Source organism: Astatotilapia calliptera, chromosome 18 (genome assembly GCF_964374335.1).
Source record: "Astatotilapia calliptera chromosome 18, fAstCal68.1, whole genome shotgun sequence".
Taxonomy (NCBI): domain Eukaryota; kingdom Metazoa; phylum Chordata; class Actinopteri; order Cichliformes; family Cichlidae; genus Astatotilapia; species Astatotilapia calliptera.
Window position 1 is genome coordinate 7,888,994 of NC_137439.1, and position 22,012 is coordinate 7,911,005.

At 39.5% G+C, this 22,012-nt stretch overlaps 2 long non-coding RNA genes across 2 annotated transcripts in view; both read left to right on the forward strand.

Moving 5' to 3' along the window:
- LOC145421972 (uncharacterized) overlaps positions 1-2,211 on the forward strand; it is an 18,684-nt gene extending 16,473 nt beyond the window's left edge. The window contains exon 3 of the long non-coding RNA XR_013903338.1: positions 1,818-2,211. This is a non-coding gene — a long non-coding RNA (uncharacterized LOC145421972). The remainder of the gene's footprint in view (positions 1-1,817) is intronic.
- A 3,017-nt stretch (positions 2,212-5,228) lies between these two features.
- On the forward strand, positions 5,229-17,367 carry LOC145421973 (uncharacterized). The gene is made up of 2 exons (XR_013903339.1): positions 5,229-5,302; positions 16,697-17,367. It is a non-coding gene; the product is annotated as an uncharacterized LOC145421973 (long non-coding RNA).
- The last annotated feature ends 4,645 nt before the right edge of the window (positions 17,368-22,012 follow it).

Here is a 22,012-nt window from a genome sequence, read left to right on the forward strand (position 1 = left end):
TAAGTTGTAGTTTAAAAACCCCCATAAAATGAAGCCCATCTATAATGTTACCGAGGCACAAAGTGTGTGTCACCTTCTCATTGGATTTGACATGTATTCAGTTGGTGATGCTGGAAGTGTTTACACGATTTTATGTCTAAGTTACACTCCTGGAATTTTAGCTAATAGAGCGTAGATTAGAAAACTGATCAGTTGCATTTGTTGGCCATTTATCACCAAGCATACCAATTCAGTCAATACAAATAATTTCCTTTGTGTTTTCCAAAGGTTTTCTCCTTCATTAGAGTGTGTTGCCGTAACCATTTTTTTCAGTTTGATTTTCAGGGTGTCTTTGAATTCTGTCCCACTGTAGGTTGAACATTTTAATTTGATCAAAAAATGGCAACACGTTATCCAGTCCATATCAGTAATGGATATCCAGCATGTTTTTTCCCCTTTGAGATGTGATGTGTTTTGAAAGTGTTCCTTTAATTTTTTTTAACAATGCATTTAACCTTATATAGATTAGGGAAAATCCAAAAGGAATTCAAACATGTGCACCCATTTCAGTTTTTAAAGAAGTTAATATATGCTGCACAATGATAACACCCTGGAATAAAGAAGAGGTCAAATAAATCTTTAATAGCCCCAGATTACCATGACATGCGAGTGATGAAACCTTTGACCACAGCTGTATATAATATGTGTGTGGATGTCTTTTTCACCAGTTATATATAAATATGTACAGCTGGCACAGCAAAAACACATTTTCGAAGTCATAGAAGAGCCAAGACATCAACTCCCGATTATTTCCTATGCAGAAAATCTTCATCTTTTCACTCTTCACATGAACAGCAGCGAGAAATATTGAGTGTCTTAAGACTTGTCATCTCCCTTACTTCTCAAACATGTCTGCTGAATTACAATGAAGCCATTTTGGCTTTTGACAAAACAGAGCCTAGTGCAGAGTGCTGTTGAGTAAAGTGAGAACCAGTGGGTAGCATTTTCCCCTTATTCTCTTTCATCCATGAGAAATGAAATGAGTGCAGAGAAAGCACCCTGAGAGGTGAATGGATATTCTGCCACCTGCGGCACAGACCATGTCGACTGTTGAAAATATCTATATAGTACCAAACGCCATTTAGATTCTGCCTCAGAGTGTGACCGTTTGATGAGACGCTGAAGCCCGGTGACATTAGATCATCATTTTATGTTGCTACTTTCATTTGAGCTTCTTTAAAGCCAAAACAGTATGAGGTCTGATGGATTCTTTGATGCTCTGTACATATGTTTCTGTGTGGGTTTATTCTCTCTTAAAAGTAGATTTGTTTTAAAGGGAACATACCATGCTTTATTTTCTGCCATGCATATATTAAAATGATGTTGGATGCGTATTTATAACATGGCCAAAGTTTCAGATAATGAGGCCAAAACCTCAGGCTTCATATTTCATTAAATGTGCCGTCTCCAACAGTTTTCCTGGACACCAGTGGCTGTGGATTTCCTTAACATGGTCATTTGAGGCTGGCTGCTAGTACAGCAGCCCAATGTTCCTTCTACTGAAGCTTTCGATTTGCAGGAAGTTGTTATGGTCCTGGATATGCTAGCCTGTGATTTGAGTTTTTTGTGGACTTTCTAGTTTTCTTTGTGTAAATGTGTGATTCTTTGTCACAGTCCAGGTGAGCTGCTGGAAATTTCCACTGGGTTCCAGATTCACCTGTGTCCGCCAAGACCTGCGTTGTCTTGTCACCGCCAGTTTGTCAACTAACCCATGTTAGTAACAGGCTCTGATGCTCTATGCTATTGTCTCAAGTCCACCTTGTTCTCTTGTGCTGCAGTTTTCTGGTCACGCCACGGCTCATCCCTCAGGCTTTGCTCATTTCTCAGACTCCAAGCCATACTCTCTGCTCTTCACACGCCACCTCTTGGAAAGCTTCCAGCTCTACACCTGCCTGCCCTCCTGTCACCTTTTGCTCGGTGGATCTCTCGAACCCAGGTCAGCCATTCCACTCCGCTCAGCTCACCCGGAGCTACACCTTCTCCCATCAAATCTACTCCAACTCCACCTGCAACTGCTACCACACCCGCTTCCAGCCATGACTCAGTCCACCTCGTTAGTCCCTCACCCCTCACCCTGCTAAGTTGTATTCTGTTTATATTCTAAGTTGCCACGTTTCTATGCCAAGTTATTATGCTGTGTTTGTCACCACCAAAATAAAACTGTTAAAACTACTTCTGTTGTCTTCGCACTCTGTTCCACACTTGGGTCCAATTTTAAAATTATTTTCCCCTTTGTGTATTAATTCTGTTCTTTTTCTTGGGTTTTGCATATCTTCCATGTTGTTCTGCCCTTTCTGTAAAGTTTTCATCAGTGGGGTCCCGCTTGTTTGGTTATTTCCTCTCTTACTTTGGTAGCCTTTGTCTAGTGTGCTTAACGGGATTTAGTTTATTTCCCTTGTCCATTTTTGTTTGTTTTTTTTCCTTTTTAAATGTGTTGCACCTCCTGTTTTCTCTTTCTTTATTATCTTGTGTATTATCATGGTCCTACCTCATGCCCATGATAAATATGGATTTTATTTCAAACTGAGTCATTTAAAGCTAATCTGTTACACTCCAATAATAATATGAAGTTGTAAGGTTTCCTTTAAATGTTCCATTAAAGTGCCCATAATCTAGTAATTAATATTTATTTAATTTAGGTACCAGGAATAGCATTTTAATGATATTTGAAGGTAATAAGTACTCCTTAATTTTTAACCTATTATGATTTTGTTTTTTAACTAACATGGATTTAGGGCATGTGCACATGATAAATGTTTTAATCATCACTGAATTAAGGTTAAGTATTAGATTTGTATATTAACAGCAACATTAATACCATCCTTTATATATCACAGTATTCATATAACTGATGATTAAGTCTGTAAAAAATTGTAGGCTCATTTAATCAGTTTAAGTAAAGAATCTCCTAAAATACCATTATTTGTGCACCAGGAATGTTTCAGCCAAATTGAGGTGGTTTAAGAATTACATTGGATGTCAAACATGTGTGTGTGCATACTCTGTAAAAGATGGATGAATAAACAATGATAATAAATACTTCAAAGTGGCTCTGTCCCCACTGTAGCAGACTGTGCTCTATAATAAAACAGCCTTGTGATTTCATCCGCTTTTATTAAATTTAGTTACAAATCGCATATGAGAACAAACATGTGTTACCTTGGCAACTGTTGATCACACTTCAATCCCTTTATTATTCACATAGAAGAGGTGCCATATGTTGAATGCATTCCATTGCTAACATTCTGGGGTGATTTGAGATTTTTATGTCTGAGACATCCTGTTTTATTTCTTGTAGGTGAAAGTAAGTTTTTTTCCCCCACACCTCTTTGGATAGGAAAAACACAAATACAGTGGGGCAAAAAAGTATTTAGTCAGCCACCGATTGTGCAAGTTCCCCCACTTAAAATGATGACAGAGGTCAGTAATTTGCACCAGAGGTACACTTCAACTGTGAGAGACAGAATGTGAAAAAAAAATCCATGAATTCACATGGTAGGATTTGTAAAGAATTTATTCGTAAATTAGGGTGGAAAATAAGTATTTGGTCACCTCAAACATGGAAAATCTCTGGCTCTCACAGACCTGTAACGTCTTCTGTAAGAAGCTTTTCTGTCCCCCACTCGTTACCTGTATGAATGGCACCTGTTTGAACTCATCATCTGTATAAAAGACACCTGTCCACAGCCTCAAACAGTCAGACTCCAAACTCCGCCATGGCCAAGACCAAAGAGCTTTCGAAGGACACCAGGAAAAGTATTGTAGACCTGCACCAGACTGGGAAGAGTGAATCTACAATAGGCAAGCAGCTTGGTGTGAAAAAATCAACTGTGGGAGCAATCATCAGAAAATGGAAGACATACAAGACCACTGATAATCTCCCTCGATCTGGGGCTCCACGCAAGATCTCATCCCGTGGGGTCAAAATGATCATGAGAACGGTGAGCAAAGATCCCAGAACCACACGGGGGGACCTGGTGAATGACCTGCAGAGAGCTGGGACCAAAGTAACAAAGGTCACCATCAGTAACACACTACAACGGCAGGGAATCAAATCCCGCAGTGCCAGACGTGTTCCGCTGCTGAAGCCAGTGCATGTCCAGGCCCGTCTGAAGTTTGCCAGAGAGCACATGGATGATACAGCAGAGGATTGGGAGAATGTCATGTGGTCAGATGAAACCAAAGTAGAACTTTTTGGTATAAACTCAACTCGTCGTGTTTGGAGGAAGAAGAATACTGAGTTGCATCCCAAGAACACCATACCTACTGTGAAGCATGGGGGTGGAAACATCATGCTATGGGGCTGTTTTTCTGCCAAGGGGACAGGACGACTGATCCGTGTTAAGGACAGAATGAATGGGGCCATGTATCGTGAGATTTTGAGCCAAAACCTCCTTCCATCAGTGAGAACTTTGAAGATGAAACGAGGCTGGGTCTTCCAACATGACAATGATCCAAAACACACCGCCCGGGCAACAAAGGAGTGGCTCCGTAAGAAGCATTTGAAAGTCCTGGAGTGGCCTAGCCAGTCTCCAGACCTCAACCCCATAGAAAATCTGTGGCGGGAGTTGAAAGTCCGTGTTGCTCGGCGACAGCCCCAAAACATCACTGCTCTCGAGAAGATCTGCATGGAGGAATGGGCCAAAATACCAGCTACTGTGTGTGCAAACCTGGTAAAGACCTATAGTAGACGTTTGACCTCTGTTATTGCCAACAAAGGTTATGTTACAAAGTATTGAGTTGTATTTTTGTTATTGACCAAATACTTATTTTCCACCCTGATTTACCAATAAATTCTTTACAAATCCTACCATGTGGATTCATGGATTTTTTTTTCACATTCTGTCTCTCACAGTTGAAGTGTACCTCTGGTGCAAATTACTGACCTCTGTCATCATTTTAGGTGGGGGAACTTGCACAATCGGTGGCTGACTAAATACTTTTTTGCCCCACTGTATTTCAAAGATTAAGATATTGTCCATCAGCAGGCAGCATAAATCGTGGCATGACCGGTTCTCACCCACAACATTAATTTGACAAATTCTTCGCCAAAGGCTCACAACTGCCACCTTATTCCATACTGACTTTTCTCCTGTTTATCCTTAGTTCTGTTTCATCTTTTAAAATGATTTTTCTAAATGTTTTATGCACAGTGACTTCTATTCTTAAACTATTTTATTCAACCACAGGTAAACCTCTGTAACGTCCACCGAGAGTAAACAGATGGATGTAACTTTGAGGTCTGAAAACTGAAGCCAAAAAAGTAAGTGTTTTAAACCTGCATTCTATTTAATGCCCATCAGGGGGTAACTCTTGTGGTTGCAGAATGACTTCCAGTTGTATACCTCTCTATGGGAAAACAGCCCTGGCTTTCTTTTTCGCTCTGCAACCTCACTAAACACTTTCCTGATGACTTTATGACCTAGATTTGGGTTTTACTGAAAAGAAAATTAAGTCAATTTTATGACTTATGATCCAAGAGTCACAAAGGAGGATTATCCTGGGTATTCTCATTGGCTAAAGACTTATCACTAGCCAATGAGCGTGCGGTTTCATAGTCGCACCATTTTTTGCTTGTTTGAAAGAGAAAAAACACTCAGTTCAAGTCTTCATAACAGGACTTCACAAAACAATGGGTGATGTCAAAATAGCTTTGTTCACTTTTTGTACTCTCTGGAGTATTATTAGGGTCAGACTACACCGCTCTTTTGAGATGGTCAGATTAGATGGTTAAGATTGGCCACTAGGCACAACCCTTGCTTATTGTGCACACAGGGCAGCACCGACCAGTCATTTTTTCCAGTAAAGTCACTGAATAAAGTTTGACATGCTTTTGGCTGTCTATCAATATTGTGTACAGAAAACAACAAATTTCAGTCTTAAATACCACAGAGCTATCAGATCACTCTATTTTTAGGTTTGAGTCAGAGCTACACGCTTCCATTGATTGTTAGATCCCATTGTGGGATTTGTTGCTATCAGCCTTTGTTGTACAATGTGTTTGTGCTTTATTAGAAAGGATCAAAAGTCTGTTAATTGATGCTCTTCTTCCTGATCTCAGCATATGGCGAGCTGCTGCACCGCTTAATGCTGATTCCCAGGCGAGCGATGCCTGGTGAATCACATACAGCACACACACCAACACACACTTACGCTAATGAACATGTCGAATGATAGATTGCAGAGTGGAGGGTCTCCAGGGACAAAGAGAGGCTCTTAAAAAGAACAGAAGAAACATGCATGTGCGCCCATGCACATTTGTTTGATCCTCTTTCTGTTCCTGCACAGATATACTTGCATGTATTTACACACACATGCAGAGATTTCATCAAGCTATCTCATCTAGGACAAGTATGCTCAGCTTTGTTCTGCCTGGTATTTGTTCCCAAAGAGAGCCAAGGTAAATTCATAACTAAAGCGCTGTGTGTTCACGCATTAGCATATAAGACGGAAGCAGTGCAGGGGATGAGGAAAAAGGCAGAGAGATACACAGTCTTTCTGGTGTTTAAATTAGGTATTTGATGGTTCAGCAAGGGAAACGGCTGTGCCAAATCAAAGCATCTGAGCAACAAGTGGTGCAGGAGTGGAAGATATTTACCATGCAGCACAACAGGGGATTTTAGTCAGTCTGCCTGTGAAGTTCAGTCTGTTGTGTGATTTCTGCTCCTGACTTTTTTTTTTCTTTTTTTTTTTGATCAGAAACATTTGAAGCTGCTTAATGTTTTATTTCTTTGCTGCACAGCCGGATCCTCTGATGGAACTCATGGGATCAGAGTAAGGTCTCCTCTGCTTCTGTAAACAAGCTTTGCTGTTGTTCGCAGAGAAAGGTGCTGCTATTCGAAGTCGTATAGCAATTGTAATATTGGAAAGAAAAGCTGTTTGCTTTTTTTTTTTTTTTTTTTAAACAACTCACACAAAGGCGGCGACTTATCTAACTGGACAGCATGTGGCACAACAGCAGGTCAGAACATTAGCCACATGACAAATACAATTCCCTCCTGACTGACTTGATGATACTTGGCTGTGTGGAGCTTTGTCTCAGATTCCTGAGCTGATTTCAGTCATTAAATAGACACCGAGCAAGGCAAGACGATTGTTAACCAGTAGTGACCAGTGTCTTTTGGTCAATTAGTCATGGCGGTACTTTTCAGCTGGTCCAAGAGCACATGCAAGTAGTTACGGTGACCAGCTGTGGGTGTTGCATTCTCAACCTATGGGGGGACCGCTGCTTGCAATGAGATTATATAGGTCGCATGCAGCTTGTGTGCAACGTGCCTCTTTAGTGTATAGGCGACTTGACTTAACTGGTTGCAAACTAGTTTTACCCTGGTTATATTCCTGGAGTGGTAGTTAAAGTAGATGTGGGTGGCAGCAACATGTACATGTAAGTTGCTTTGAAGACTGCAACTGACTGCAAATGATTTCAGGCCTGTTCCCAGACTGCAAGCATGGATTTTAAAGCAAGAAGAATGCAAGTGCAGTGTCACACTCTGCCTAAAATAATTTGCAGTTTGGTACACTCAATAAACTGGTGGCTGAGTCTACATGTTCTATGTACTGCTCTGATATAGATTTGATATATCAGTCCTAACAGTTAATTCAAGGCAATTTTCTTTACATATTTCGAGAAAATGACAGCAACAAGAATACTTGTAACCATTACAAACTAAACCCACACGCAGCAGCTCCACTGACCTTTACGGCAAAACACAAAGAGCACCCGAGAGCTTAAAGAATATAATATAGAAATAAACGGGAAATGTTTGAAAATCACACAAACACCAGGTTTATCCGACAGTCAGACCACTTAGCAGGTTTTCTGTCATTCAAAGGCCGCGTTGTTCCAGATCACTGACCCAGACTGTTGTGAATGTGAAAGAACATCATTTGTGTATTTTTTTTTATTTTTGCTCTATCAGGTCAGCTGTCACTATTATGTATTAGCTTTGCTTTTGTTCTAATATTTATTAATTTCTCTTTATGTTTTTGGACTTCCTTTAAAAGAAGGTGGTGTAACCACACAGGGTTTAACCCTTAATTCAAATTTAAAATACTATAAAATGTTTCTGAATGTGTGTCTTAGAAAGATTTCTGATGTTATACAAGTTCAAACATGCTTTTATTTCATCACACCTAAATTATTGGAGTTCATTAATCCTTAAACTGAGCAAATCACTTATTAATGTTCCCACATACTGCAGTGAGGCTTCCTGCCAGGTCCACTCTGAGGTTGGATGTAACACCGATTCTTCCCACTGGCTTCCTGTAAAGTTGAGTGTTCAGTTTAAAGTTCGTTTCAGAGATCTTTAAGGTCAGATGTTTCCCTGTATTTGTGAAGCTGTATATAAATATGTTAACTGCTATGTCTCTGAGGTCAACTGATCATGTCTGTGGTACCTCAGTCCAGGTTCAGAATAAAAATCAGACTGTGCACTTATGATCTGTGGACACTGATGATACCTTTAAGAAGAAGCTTAAGAGCTACTCGTGCAGGTTTGCTTTTATTGTGTTTTGTCCATTTATTTTATATTGTAGCGTGGCTGTGACTTACATACAGCAGGTTATCTACTAATTGGAAGGTCGGTGGTTCAGTCTCTTGCTCCTCCAACCTGCATTTCAAAGTATCCTTGAATAAGATACTGAACCCCGAATTGCCCCCAATGGATCCACCAGTGTGTGAGTGTTAGAAAAATGCATTTGTGGGAATGGGTGAATGAGGCTTGTAGGAAGAAAGTGCTTTGAGTGCTCAAATTGAGTAGAAACTACTATATAACTAACAGTCCATTTACCATTTGTGAATCTTGTTCTTGAAAAGTGCTGCATAAATAAACTTTACCTACTTATTTACTGGTCCAAGAAGAGACATCTTGTTCTTTGGCTGCAAAATAGTTCAATATGTGTCCTCCAGCTCTCTTCTCTGTTTGCAAACAATGCTATGAGAATTAGTGAAGAGTGAGAGTGAACCAAAACATCAAAGTGGTGGGCCAGAAAGCAAAGCAATGACTTGAAACAAATCATTAAGTGAATGGGAGTCCATAGATTCAGAAGATTATTCTGCGCAAGTAGGTTCATTGCAATTGAACCCTTTTACATTGAGTTATTTTCTCAATGTAATTTGGTAAATTGATTGTTGTGGTTAAAATTTGAGTCCTTTAAACATTTTGGTCTGATTTCTTTTAATATTTTTGAGCCTGTAGCTTGTGTTTCCAAAATGGGGATATGGGGTAAATATCGCCTAGCTGCCACTCCATGTCAGTTAAAACACTCTTATATCTACGTAGTTCTGCACTTGACACATGTTGTTGAGTGGTTTGCAGTCAATAGATAGGGATGTATTGACTCATATCCAGCAGGTTGAAATGCGTGTACATTAACCTCTGCGGGTTGTTTCAGAGTTCTTTCCCATGATGCCCCGCTGGGCAATCAATAGGACCGCAGACACATGACATTTGATGTCTCTGACAATGTGTGTGTGAAAATACAATTGCAATCAGTTCTATGCCCTTATTCTTTTTTAAAGGGCTGCTTCATGCTTGGAGCTTTAGTATCCAACAACTTGGCACAGCCCAGCATGCATGCGTTATATCTTAAAAAGCTGTGAGTGAAATGAGCAGCTGTTGTTTTTAAGGTTTCAAGACTTAATTTACACAGCAATGGAAAATCTACTTCACCCGCCTTTCTCTACATGATGTAATACTTTGTAAAAATTATAATGTCACCTTATGATATAAAAGATCGGGCATGATCAGAAAGCTAATCATGAACTTGATATTCAGTCTGAAGCAGGAAATGTTTCTTTATTACAAATATTCTTGAACACAATACATAACTCTCTGGAACTATTTGACATAAATCTTTTCCCCTTCATACACCCAATGAAATGAACTAAACTTGGTGACATGGAGTTAATGGATGGCTTCAGGCTGCGTGGATCCTCGTCGTGACTAATCCTAATGACTAATCCGGATGTAAATGATAGACCTGTCACTCGTTTCTTTACAGTGTGTCTCACACGGCCTATTTCTGTACAATAATATTCACATGACTGCTTTTTAGAGATATATGAGTTTATTTTTTCAGTGTTTACAATAGAAACATTTCTAATATTCCAAAGCTGATTCACAGTGAAATTCTTTTGTAACTGTTTCACAAAAAGGGGGTGGAGGAGCCACTGCAAGTTGGTAGGCACATGGATGACTCTCGAAGCACCTCCTACTTGATCCCCTGAGGGATGTAGTCAAACGCCTTTTCCACATCCACAAAACACATGTTGACTGGTTAAAATTCATTGTTCTTTCTGAATCCAACAAATGGAAAGGACTTTCCGCCCCAGTACGCTGGCACGGACCTTCCCAGAGAGTTGTGTGATTCCCCCTTATCTGGAGCACACCCTCCCTTTTCACTTCTTGAAGACTGAACCACCACCTCATTCTTCTAATGCAGATGCCCAGTCTCTCCATGCAACATTACAGAGACGTGTAATCCAAGACAGCATATAACATGCTTAACAAACTCGAGCAGTTTGCATCCATCGTAAGGACCCTACCACCAAGGAGTTGTTTAAGAACCTCAGTGATCTTACACCTGGTGATGGGTCAGTTGTCTCCCTTGTCCCTCTGACTCTGCTTCCTATATTGAAGGCATGTCAGGGGAAGTTTGGAGATTCTCAAAATATTCATCCGACCACCGCCTGACCATATCCTCAGTTGAAGTCAGCAGCAGGCAGGCCGTTCTTCTCAATCACACCCTTCATATCTAACTGTTGTTGCTGATGTAAGTGTTGAAGTCTCCAAGCAGGACAATGGAGTTGCCAGTAGGGCAGCCATTGCACTCGGCGCCTCCAAGAACGCTGGAATTTTCTTTTGGTGCGTAAGCACAAGCGATAGTCAGGACCGAACTTGAATGTGCAGGAGAACAACCCTTCATCTATAAGGCAAAAAACCCAACATAGAGACAGTAACACATGGAGATAGAAAGTCATGTGAGGGAATCCATGGAAAGGACTGCTTACAGGTGGAAATGGTTAGCTTGTCCGAAAGCTTTAGAAAAATGCACTTATCAGGATCTCTAAAGTTAGTTTTTTAACATGATTCCAGTTTGTTTTAAATCTCCACATAAATGTCCATTAACAGGGGTATGTGTCAGACTATTTCTTTGCCAGAACCTGTAAATTTCCACTATTTTCTCATGAACATGAGGTTGAGCCTATGGTAATAAATTGCACTCTTTTGCATTGCATTACTTAACTGTGCACTTAACATAAGCTCATAGTGGCATTCTCTTCTGAAGCTGGGTAACGTGCGTTAGAGCAGTTTTAGGCTTTCAGGGGCAATTTTTGTCCCCTGCTGATTCTGTAGAGCCAGGAATTAAAAAACCTGGCCCTTCATTCCACATTAATGAAGGTTTATGTGACATGCTGAATGCCATAAGCTCAGTCTGGTCTCATTAATGGGGGATTCAAGCAAGTTAGCAGGTCCTTAGTCAAGCCCAGACAAATGAGACAGCTGCTTTTCAGGCACTCTGTATCCTATCAAATGGCTAAGGAAGCATTTCATAAGGAGGGATTTAAAACTGGAGAAGGAGTTTTTATTTCACTCCACTGTCTAAACTTTCTATTATTGAACAAAAATTTCAGATATGCACCATGCAAACCTGTGTTGCATATGCCGATCCAAAAGGGAAATGTTCTTTGTTATATTGCAATAATAGTGGCTTCTGTATGTATTGCATGCCATCAAAGTATATTTCTGATCTATTTTAGATCACTCCGATATTGCAGGTGATTTTGTTCTTCCTTTAATATTACTGCTGGTTTTATAGTGAAAAGCAATTTCATGGCAGGTGGGCAAGGCTCCACTGTGTCTGAAGATGAATGTTGTGTTTCTATGTGGCTTTGGCGAGCAGGCAGACACTCTCAGTAGCAATGTTGCTCATTCTGAGTGTATCAGAGGAATAGAGGCGATTAGTAGCTGTGGAGGCTTGAAGTCCACTCATGGGCCATTTCAGTCGTTCTCAGTAGATTGCATTTCTGTAATTTCAGTTTGTTTCTCTCCACTGAGGAGGTATGCAATAACAAATTCTTCAAGGCTTTGGAGATAACATCATCATACAAACATCCTTTTTAAAGGATGTTTAGAATATGAAGGGAAAGTAAAAGTTGTTTGCAGCTCGTTATGACCACACAGTGCACAGAACACTTTCCATTGGGCTCTTACATATGCATGAATGTCAAAGGGCTTCAGGAGGAATGACACATTTCAGAATTAAAGTGTGTTTGAGGGACTGCTCAGCCTCTCTCTGTATCATGACTCAGAGTGAGTGAGCACATTTGCTCGGGGACTCAGGGACTCAGAGATGATTCTTATTACAAGAAAGAGCTGAAATATCAATGGTGCATCACCCTGGTGCCCAAATGGAAAGTATTTAAATAATTTTGAAGCTTTTCAGTCAGGCCTGCTATAGCTAAATGAAGATTGTTATTTCCATGCAGATGGCTGTCATCCTTACATGCCTTATATGTGCAAACGTGGAAAGGGAGATCAGGTTGAAAAGTAACTTGCAGATCTGTGCAAAGCAAGCTACAGCAGGTTAAATAGTGCACACTATGTGTCCAACTAGAGGTGTCGAGGGGTATGAGCTGGCTTGCCTGAAATAAAGTAGTCAAATCACTATATTTAATGTAGACTTTTAAAGTAAGGGAATAAATTTCATCTGAGGCCAAAATGTTTTTCTTTCAATCCTTTTTTTTTTTTTTTTTTTTTGGTGGGAGGTGTTAGTCTATGACTACGCAAACTCTGTGTTTGTCTGGTAATGAGTGTTAAGACAAACTGCAAAGTCAATCCTAGTACAACTGTATGTATGAGACCAATTACAGATATTAAAAGAACAATCATCCGACTAACCAAACAAACAACAAAGACACTATTTGAATCATCTTTGGAAAATTAAAGGGAAATAACAGAAATGGCTGGAGCTCCTGTTTCCATTTTATCAATAAAAAGCAGTTCTGAAAACTTGTTTTGATCATTTTCCAGAGTAATGGAAAACATTCATTTCTTTTTAGTGCACTGAGCATCACAAAGTACTTCACTGGCTGATAATTATATTGGAGTGGAAACCAAAAATCACAGACAGCAAAACAATTTGAATGTCTAGATTCTACTAAAGGAAAGATAAATATTTTTCTGTGAGGTAAAGTGGATGGAGGAAATTTAATCCAGACATTTTCTTTTTTTCAGTCACTTTTAGTTTAGTTCCTGGACAATAAATTTGAGATGATAGCTGAAAAATTAAACACAACAACAGGATAACCTTGTTAATCCACAGGGGCGGTAGACTGACCACCACAACCAACCGCTCCACCCTGTCATCCCACTTTTTTCTATGCACAAACTGCAAGGAGGTGCAGGCACACTCCATTACCTCTGCAATGGCAGTGGAATTGAATTAGCCGAAGGTGGCTTAAGCATGTGGGCTTTCGTGAACCTGTTAGCGAGGTGCGAGTGCATCATCTTTCACAATCAGCCGCCTGTGTGATGTACACGGGAAAATGAGGCTGCTGTGGCTCTGCAGATGGAGTAGCACCTCGCTGGTGAAAATGTATTCGTTTTTCCTCTTGCTTTTTCTGGGGTGAGAGATCCTGCTAGTGCGAGGGTGCTGGAGAGAGATAGGAAAGATAAAATAGAAAAAGGGATATTTCTGATTTGATCTGTGGGTCACAGTTAAATCGGAAGTTTAATTGCAGTAATAATTGCTGTGAGACTTATGCACGATCTGATATCGGCGTGTTGGTGTTGTTCCCAGATCATCATAGTAAATGTTGTTCCAGGATCAACATAGCAAGTGACCAATCAGAATGTTGTGACGTCATACTTTTGTGACTTCGGGAAAAACCGCCGTAAAACAAAAAACTGTACTTAAGCTGCGAGAAACCGCCTCTGTCCGCCGATCAACGGACCCTAACCCTGACCCTAACCCTTTAATAAACGGTAAGCAGAACTGATATTGTCCTTGCAACATTGGAATTTCATAAATGCACGAATGGCTTGGCGCGCAAAAGAATAATGTCACAACAATGTGATTGGTCACTTGGAATGTTGAACCTGGAACAACATTTTCATGATGATCTGGGAACAACACCAACACGACGATATCAGATCATCCGTGACGCACGCACAGTCTTCACTTTTTACGAGCGTAAAACTTATTACAAGAAAGAGCTGAAATGTCAATGGCACATCACCCTGGTAACCAAAGTCAAACAAATACTGCAGCATCACTGAGAGCTAAAAACTGTCTAAAATCTTTATCAAAATTATCTGTGTGGCTGCTTTACCAGGTGTAGCAATTACGTTTAACATCCAGGCATCCATGAAAACAGAATTTATGAAATTTAAGGGAGTTGGAAGTTAGCAGGAAGTGAGCTCGCTAGTTTCCATCTAAAGATGATATATTACATTCTGACTGAGGGATTTCTGAAAAAATTCAAACATATAGCTCTGCTATCACTTCCAACATAAATGAAGACAGAAACCTAAACAGTAATGACATTTGTAGGGTTACTGAAGTTGGGCTAGCTGGTATATAATGAAGTGCTACGTGGTGGCTAGCTCCACAGCTATGGTTAGCATAATATAAACGCATTAGCACAGTGAAGCTGTAGCATGAATGCTAACTTCCACTCGATAAAAGTTAACGTGAGAGTTCCCGATGGTTAGGGACAGATATAATCGCATGGCAGGATGCTGTAAACGGACCAAACTTCAGTCAGGAGAACAACTGAGATAATCCATCCACAACAAGACGTTAGTCATTCATTTATTGCTGCATTGGCTGGGTTGTAGTTACATCGTAAGGTTTTAAAAACTGAGCTTTAAAATGAATAGTGGTAATGAAAACCGAGAGAGGCCGACAGTGATCACTGACTGTTTTTAGGGGCTTGTTCAGATTAAATAGAACAAAATACAAAGCATTAAAACATGTTAAAAACACAACAGCCTTAATAAATGCAGAGTAGTTTGGACCGGAAGCAGGGTTCATCGTGTCATCACTTAAAGACCGGATAGCTAAACAATGATGAAACAATGGAGGTGCAGGTAGGAAGACATGGCATTGATCAAGTTAAACACATAATACACTATCAGCTGAATTTAGTGAAACATTGAGATAGTTTCATATACACCCACTAAAGTCATCAGTAAGATCACTCAGTGATGAATATTCCTAAACTTTCTCTAAAGAAGGACTGAGCTCTCCTACTCAGAGGCGCTGCTTACTGCCAGGCAAGGCAGACAACTGACTTCCTTCCAATCCAATCTGATTTGAAGCTGCTAAAATCATTTGTGTTGTCATGTTTTGTTTTGTTTTTTAGCTTTTTTTCTCAGTAGTTGTGATATCTGATATGGGTTTATTGTCTGCTTTACATTTACCTTGCGGCTGTTTTTGTAAACTCGCTCGTGCCTTGCTAACAGAGCAGAACCATGTATAATTTTTTTTATTGGTTTACATATTAGTCAGCTGTAAAATTAGATTTGTTACAATGGTTTATCAGTCTGAATGATCACTGACAGGCTACTGAGTTGTTAAATTGTGATTTTTAATTAAGATTATTTAAATGTGAGAAGTCATTGAGGGCAAAATCTTGTTACTGTACTGGTGAGTAATATTTTCAGTTGATACCAGCCATAAAAAATAGGAAAAAGAATCCAGGGAAAGAAAAAAATATACATACAATTAAGAATACATGATGGAAATTAAGACGGATCAAAAAAAATGTTTTTGAACCTAGCCTAACGTTCACTACTCAAAGAAAGATACCTATGTGGTATATATTTACACCTATTTGCTGTAGTGATCTGGTCATAGTCATGGATTTTATGGCTGTGGGTAGTTTTGTACTGAAACTGCAGTAATAATAGCCCATTTCATGGGGAGATGGCTCTGCATTCATGGCTGTCTAATCAATACTGTCTGTTAGGCGTCTGTGTTTGATGTGGGTTTGCGATTCTGTGATAACTGGTAGAATTAACTGGTGGCCTTGGACAGAAAATGTATTATTTTGTGTTTACAGGTTTTATACATTCAGAGTGGCTCTTCTTGATCCTGTATTTCTGATCAATAATACCAATCAAGTCCTGCACTTACACAGGAGTAAAGCCCTTTTTACACTGAAGCATCTTTTAGGGATATTTTTACATTATTTTGACCCACTGCAAAGAGCACAGCATCCATGCATCTTAATATTATGATTCAAATAATCAGTGAGGGGAACGTACTGTATGGGTGCTAAACTTGTGCTGTCATTTGATAGTTTCTGGACAGGTCACTTTTGTATAGCCTTATTTATGCTTATCATTCAAACAGCGTTTCATCCTGGAAACACTTAGCAGGTTCCTTTATCTTGTCATGAGAACAATTTGCTGACTAGAAAAGGTATCCAGTTTCTTTGGGACTGCAGAAATTCATTTGTGAAGTACCTTTGGTTTAATTCTTGTAAATTGCATGTTGTTCATAGTTTGCAGAAGAATGGATGTCTTGGACCTTTGTTTAAAGTGCCTGCAGCTTGTTCTATCGATGTACACACACACACAGTGACAGCTTCATGGGTCTTAGAAAAATGTATGAACTTAGACTTTTGATTTGTGTTGTCATCTTCTAGAGTAAACAAGAAGGATGTGCTTTGGATCCACCGAAGAATCCATCCATCCTTTTTCTGCTCCTTATCTGGGTTCGGATCATGGGGGCAGCCGTCCGAGCAGAGAAGCCCAGACTTCCCTCAGCCAAACCACCTCTTCCAGCTCATCCGGGGACACTGAAGCGTTCCCAAGCCAGTTGAAAGATGTAACCTCTGCAGCGAATCCTGTGAATTTATTTTTTCACTCTCTTGCTTGCACCGTACAGTTGGTGCAGCAATGCATTTGTGTAGGATTTAGTTTCTCACAGACTTGAGGCCCCTATTATGTGGAACTCCACACCAGCATCGGCTTGGCATGATGCATAATGCTGATGTACTTTTTTCCCGTGTCAGCTCCCATTGCTCCCCTTTTCTCTGCTCCTGGCACCTCCATTTCATCACTTCTTTCTGCGGCCTGTGTGTAGTAGGACAATTGATGAGGGGAAAGATGCTGCTGGTTGAGAAATATCACAAACTATGAGATCCACAATCTCCACAACATGCCTAAAAATGACCACAACTACTGTTGTAAACATCAGCACAGCTCGTACTTTAGTGTGAGACTTGGTATGTAATGTCTTCGTTAGTCAGAAGACTGTAAAACTGACGATGATTCAGACTTCTGGCTGAGAGGAAATAAACAGCTCAGACAACCACTCTTATGATGTGATAGACTATTAAGAAACTACAGTACAGTACCTGCTGGTGTTAAAGATACAGTGAAAATTACAAAAATCATATTAACATAGTTTTGTATTGCTATTAATTGTACATTTTTTATATTTTATTTCTCGCTTTTACTTATTTTGTTATACAGCGTTTTGTAACTTAATGTGAAAAATGCTCTATAAATAAATTTTTCTTTTTTGTACATCAGCAATTATAAAATTAATTATTTGGAATTGATTATTAATTATAGAATTAATTCACATGTGAGAAGTGTGTTGTGTGAGTTTCCTTTGTTGGTAGATTTGGGATTTAAATAGTTCTTTGGGTTTCATTCCAATCCAATCCAATCTTATTTATAAAGCACTTTAAAATACCCAGCACAGGAACAAAGTGCTGTACAGAAAATAAGTTAAAACAATAGAATAACAGAAAACAGCAAAATAAATGAATAAAACACATAAAACATTTCATTGACCAATAGAGGAATTGGTGTTAGGTGAATGAACAGTGGGGGGAAAAATGTCTTATCACCTGCAGCCCAGTTTGCGTTCTAGTTGTTTCTCTGTTTCCTGTCTGTGATTCACGTGCTTCTTTGAAAGCACTTTGAGGAAGGAAACATAGAATGATTGTCCCAGTGAGACTTTGTGGTTGTTTTGGTCTTTTTACCTTCATTTTTATACGGACTATTGTGTGTGACGTAGTTGACACAGCCTTGAAAAGCTATTCATCAACATACAACACTTGATGTTTTGTTTTTTTTTTTGCTAAAATTAGCGCAGCTTTTCAAGGCACCCTTTTGAGTGGGAAGTCTTCATGTTCCTCTGTGACAATGTTATCTCGTGGTGCAGTAAACAGCTTTGCGACTGCTCTATCTCGCTATTCCCATACACCAAACTTGGGTCATATAGTTGATTGAGATAAGCCTCGAGATTTAAGGAGTGGCACAGTCAGATTTTGGGATCATGAATTGTTTGTGTGTCTTTGATAATGTATCCTGATATTGAGCTAAATAGAAAATATTTTTCAATCACTTGATGCGACTGAGGTTTCTGATATGATGCAGTATTAGAACCACGAGGTGAGAGAGAACATATTTATTACAATTTTGCAGTATTAAGAGTGAGATGTTATGACAATAAACAACATTTTATCGTTTAAGTACAAGTAATCAGCAATGATTTACTTTATTAGAATCATTTAAATAAAATATTTGCGCTACTTTCTCACAAAATTATGACAAGGCCACCAAAACAACAGCAAACACATATACAAGCACACATACACCCATTACCCCTAGTAAAGAAAGCATAGGACCTTTATTGAGCTTCATTTTTCAACTTTCAGCAAACTCATTGAGGTCCTCCTTTAGCCTGCGGTGGGTCCTCATTGACCTGTTAGGGGCCTGCATGTAAATAAAGCATTAAATAGTTTGACAATGTGGAAAACTCCACGCATCACTGCACCATCAAACCAACAGGAGCTGCTCTGGAGAGCAATCAGTGCTGACTAAACACGTCATATTGATGGATCTATCAGCCACTGGCTGACGTCCCAGAAGCCCCTGGCTTTGTGGTTGGACCATATTGTCAGCTCAGTTTGAGATCCAGCACCATGAATCCTAATCCTTCTGTCATGCCCAAACACCTACTGACAGCTTTAATTACTGCCGCGAGAGAAAGAGGTTTTCGTACCAGGGTGGCCCAGGTCAACAAGAGCATGTTTTATTGTTCAGTTAGGAACATTTTCACTAACAGTGAATCATGTCTGTGGAAAAATTTCAGTAACACTTTATTAGGACTGTCTTATTGATGTTAATTGGTCAAAAGAAGAATTCTGTGGTTTCTTTTTGAGTTTTGGGCTGTCAGACAAAAATCTTGATGGTGTCTTGGGAACTTTTTCAAAGTATATGCTGACTATAATTTGTGACCAATATTGGTAATTAATAAAGCACTGGAATCCCTTATTGATGGTTTGGATATTGTAGTAGCACAACAGGCCCTTTGTGACACAAATAAAAATAGGAAATAAACTGAAATAGAGCACAAATAAGACATGTTCCTGCTTTTGGCCCGTGCAAAGTTCTGGACAGTTGAAATATGAGTCCAAAACATACACAGGTAGAGAAAGGTAATGCTTGTGAACTTTCATCCAGTAAAGGGTTTTACAGAGACAATGGATGATTTCATTTTTTAAATTAAATTAAAATAAATTTCAATATGAGACAAAGACAACCTAAAAAACCCAACAAGCTATCCAAACCTACCTGTCCTTATGTGAGAAAGTAATTACCTCCCTTAAGTTAACTGTTTATCATATTTCTTTCAAAGCGGAGTCCAGTTTTACTAGCCAATTTTGTCACACAGGTTCTGTTTATGATCTCAACAAACAACACATCATTGCCACGATCTAAAGAAACTCAAGAACAGATGAGAATCAAAGTCAATGACATCTGTCAGTCTAAAGATGGTTACGACACTATTTTTAAGGCTTTAGGACTTTAGAGGTGAGAGTCATTATCCAAAGGGGGAGAACTTGGGACAGTAGTGAAGCTTTCCAGGGATGGTCATTTTGGGGAAAATATTCTTTGGACCGATGAGACAACAGCTGACTTTTATAAGCTAAAGCAATAGTTTTAACCCATTTGAGGTTGTTTTATATTGATTTTTTTTTCTTCTTTTCAGCAGGTAGACCTTCTAATTCTACACATGAAAAGCCCTTGTGGGGAAATTGGGGTCTCAGAGCTTTATTTAATCTTTATCTGGAAAACCTTTCTCTATGTGGGTCCCCAGACAACAGCCATCCATTAAATATACCTGCTTTATCCTGCAGAGAGAGGAGTAAAGCTTATCCCAGCTGATATCAGGCAAATAGTGGCACACGCCCATGTGTCAGTCCAATCAGAGCTAACACAAAGAGAAAGGCACCTCACACCTTGGACCAATTTAAGATTATCAGCTAACCTACCAACCATGTCTTGAACATGTGCATGGAAGCTGGATCACAAGAACATGAAGAAAAAACCCTGCAGAGAGGCCCCACTAAACCCCACAGTTTCTTATTTCACCTCAGTTGGATCAAAATTGCCTAAAATTGGTTGTGGTATCCACACATAAACTCTCTGCTTCCTTTGTCTTCCTTTTTTTCTGGCATTCTTAAACAATTATCAAGACTGCTTTATCCAACAGCCCTGTTTCTCCATTCCTTGATAAGGGATGAGTGCAGGTCTTTGATCTCAGACTCCAGACTATTTCCTGTCTCAAGAAGGCAAACACAGGAAGTGTTGGAACTGGGGGTTTTACAAGGTGGTAACAACGAGGGCAGAGTAAATCAGTGCCCAGTGACACCAGCTCCTACGAAGTCCGTGGGAAAGTTACTTGCAGAAAAGAAATGCTGAATGCAAACTCACCAAAATATAACAACAAAACTGAGATTAGTGTGATAGCATATAGAAAAATTCCAAATGAGAAATCACATAAAAAGCTTATCACCTGTGATCAGGAGGAATAAAATCCAATGAAATGGTAATCTGCAATATATTTTAGTGTTTTGCAGGAATCAGCTTAATATTCAGACCACTGAACACTTATTTGCATTTTTTTCTGCAGGCATTTATCAAATCATAACTCGTATGGAGGCCAGAATTCTAGGTTTGTGAGGTTGATTATTAACAGTTTAATATATTCAGACAAAAGAGTGTGCTTGCTCACCAGTCCATATCTATTGGATTCTTGTTCATCCCATCCAACCAAAGAACTCAAAGTCAGTACATATTTTCTTTCTACATATAACTACATATTTTTCTACATAGCTACATATTTTTTCCTTTTAAACAGTTTGACCCAAGAGGTGGTCATACCTTTAAATCCGATTGTGGTTGTCATATTGCATGTATTTACGTAGGTAAGCCTATTGCGATGACCTTCTATATCAACATAACCTGTTACATTTTTACCAGACTGTTTTGTGTCAGCAGCCACGTGAGGTCAAATGCATGCAAAAAAGCCCCTGATCTCAGAAGTCCCCATGTATCGGGCTCATGTACATGAAGTGAATCTCTACACAAACTGTGCATGTAAATGTATAGACCATGTGAGGAATTAGTGAAACCTTAACCCACTCTTTCCTTTCAAAAAGCGAGTGAACTGTGGGATTCAGGAAAAACATACACGTGAGTAGAACCACTATAAATGTTTGATTAAGTCTCTCATTAACAGGGTCGTACGTGAACTGACTCATGCGGCTTCCCAGCTTACGATAACATAAAAATGTGAGGAGTTTAATTATTATACAAACCATTTCAAATCAAGGAATTTGATCAATGCTCTTTACAACAATAGTGTGCATTCAAAAAAGTCCTAAGCCATTACCAGCCACGCGTCAGCACTGGTTCCTTGTGACTTCTATGTCTAAAGAGCAAAGAAGGTCTTGTTTGTTAAAGCCCATCACGACACACAACATTGCCCAACTCCCTTGGCTTCATGCGCAGTGGCTGACAGGCAGCTAATGATTCTCAATGAGGGTTCCCTGCAAACAGCCTCATGAATTAGTCATCACCTTCCCTTGACCTGTGCTATGATACAATCTCTGCCAGCCTCGGAAGCCTCCTGAGAACCACAGAGGTTATGTAAGTTG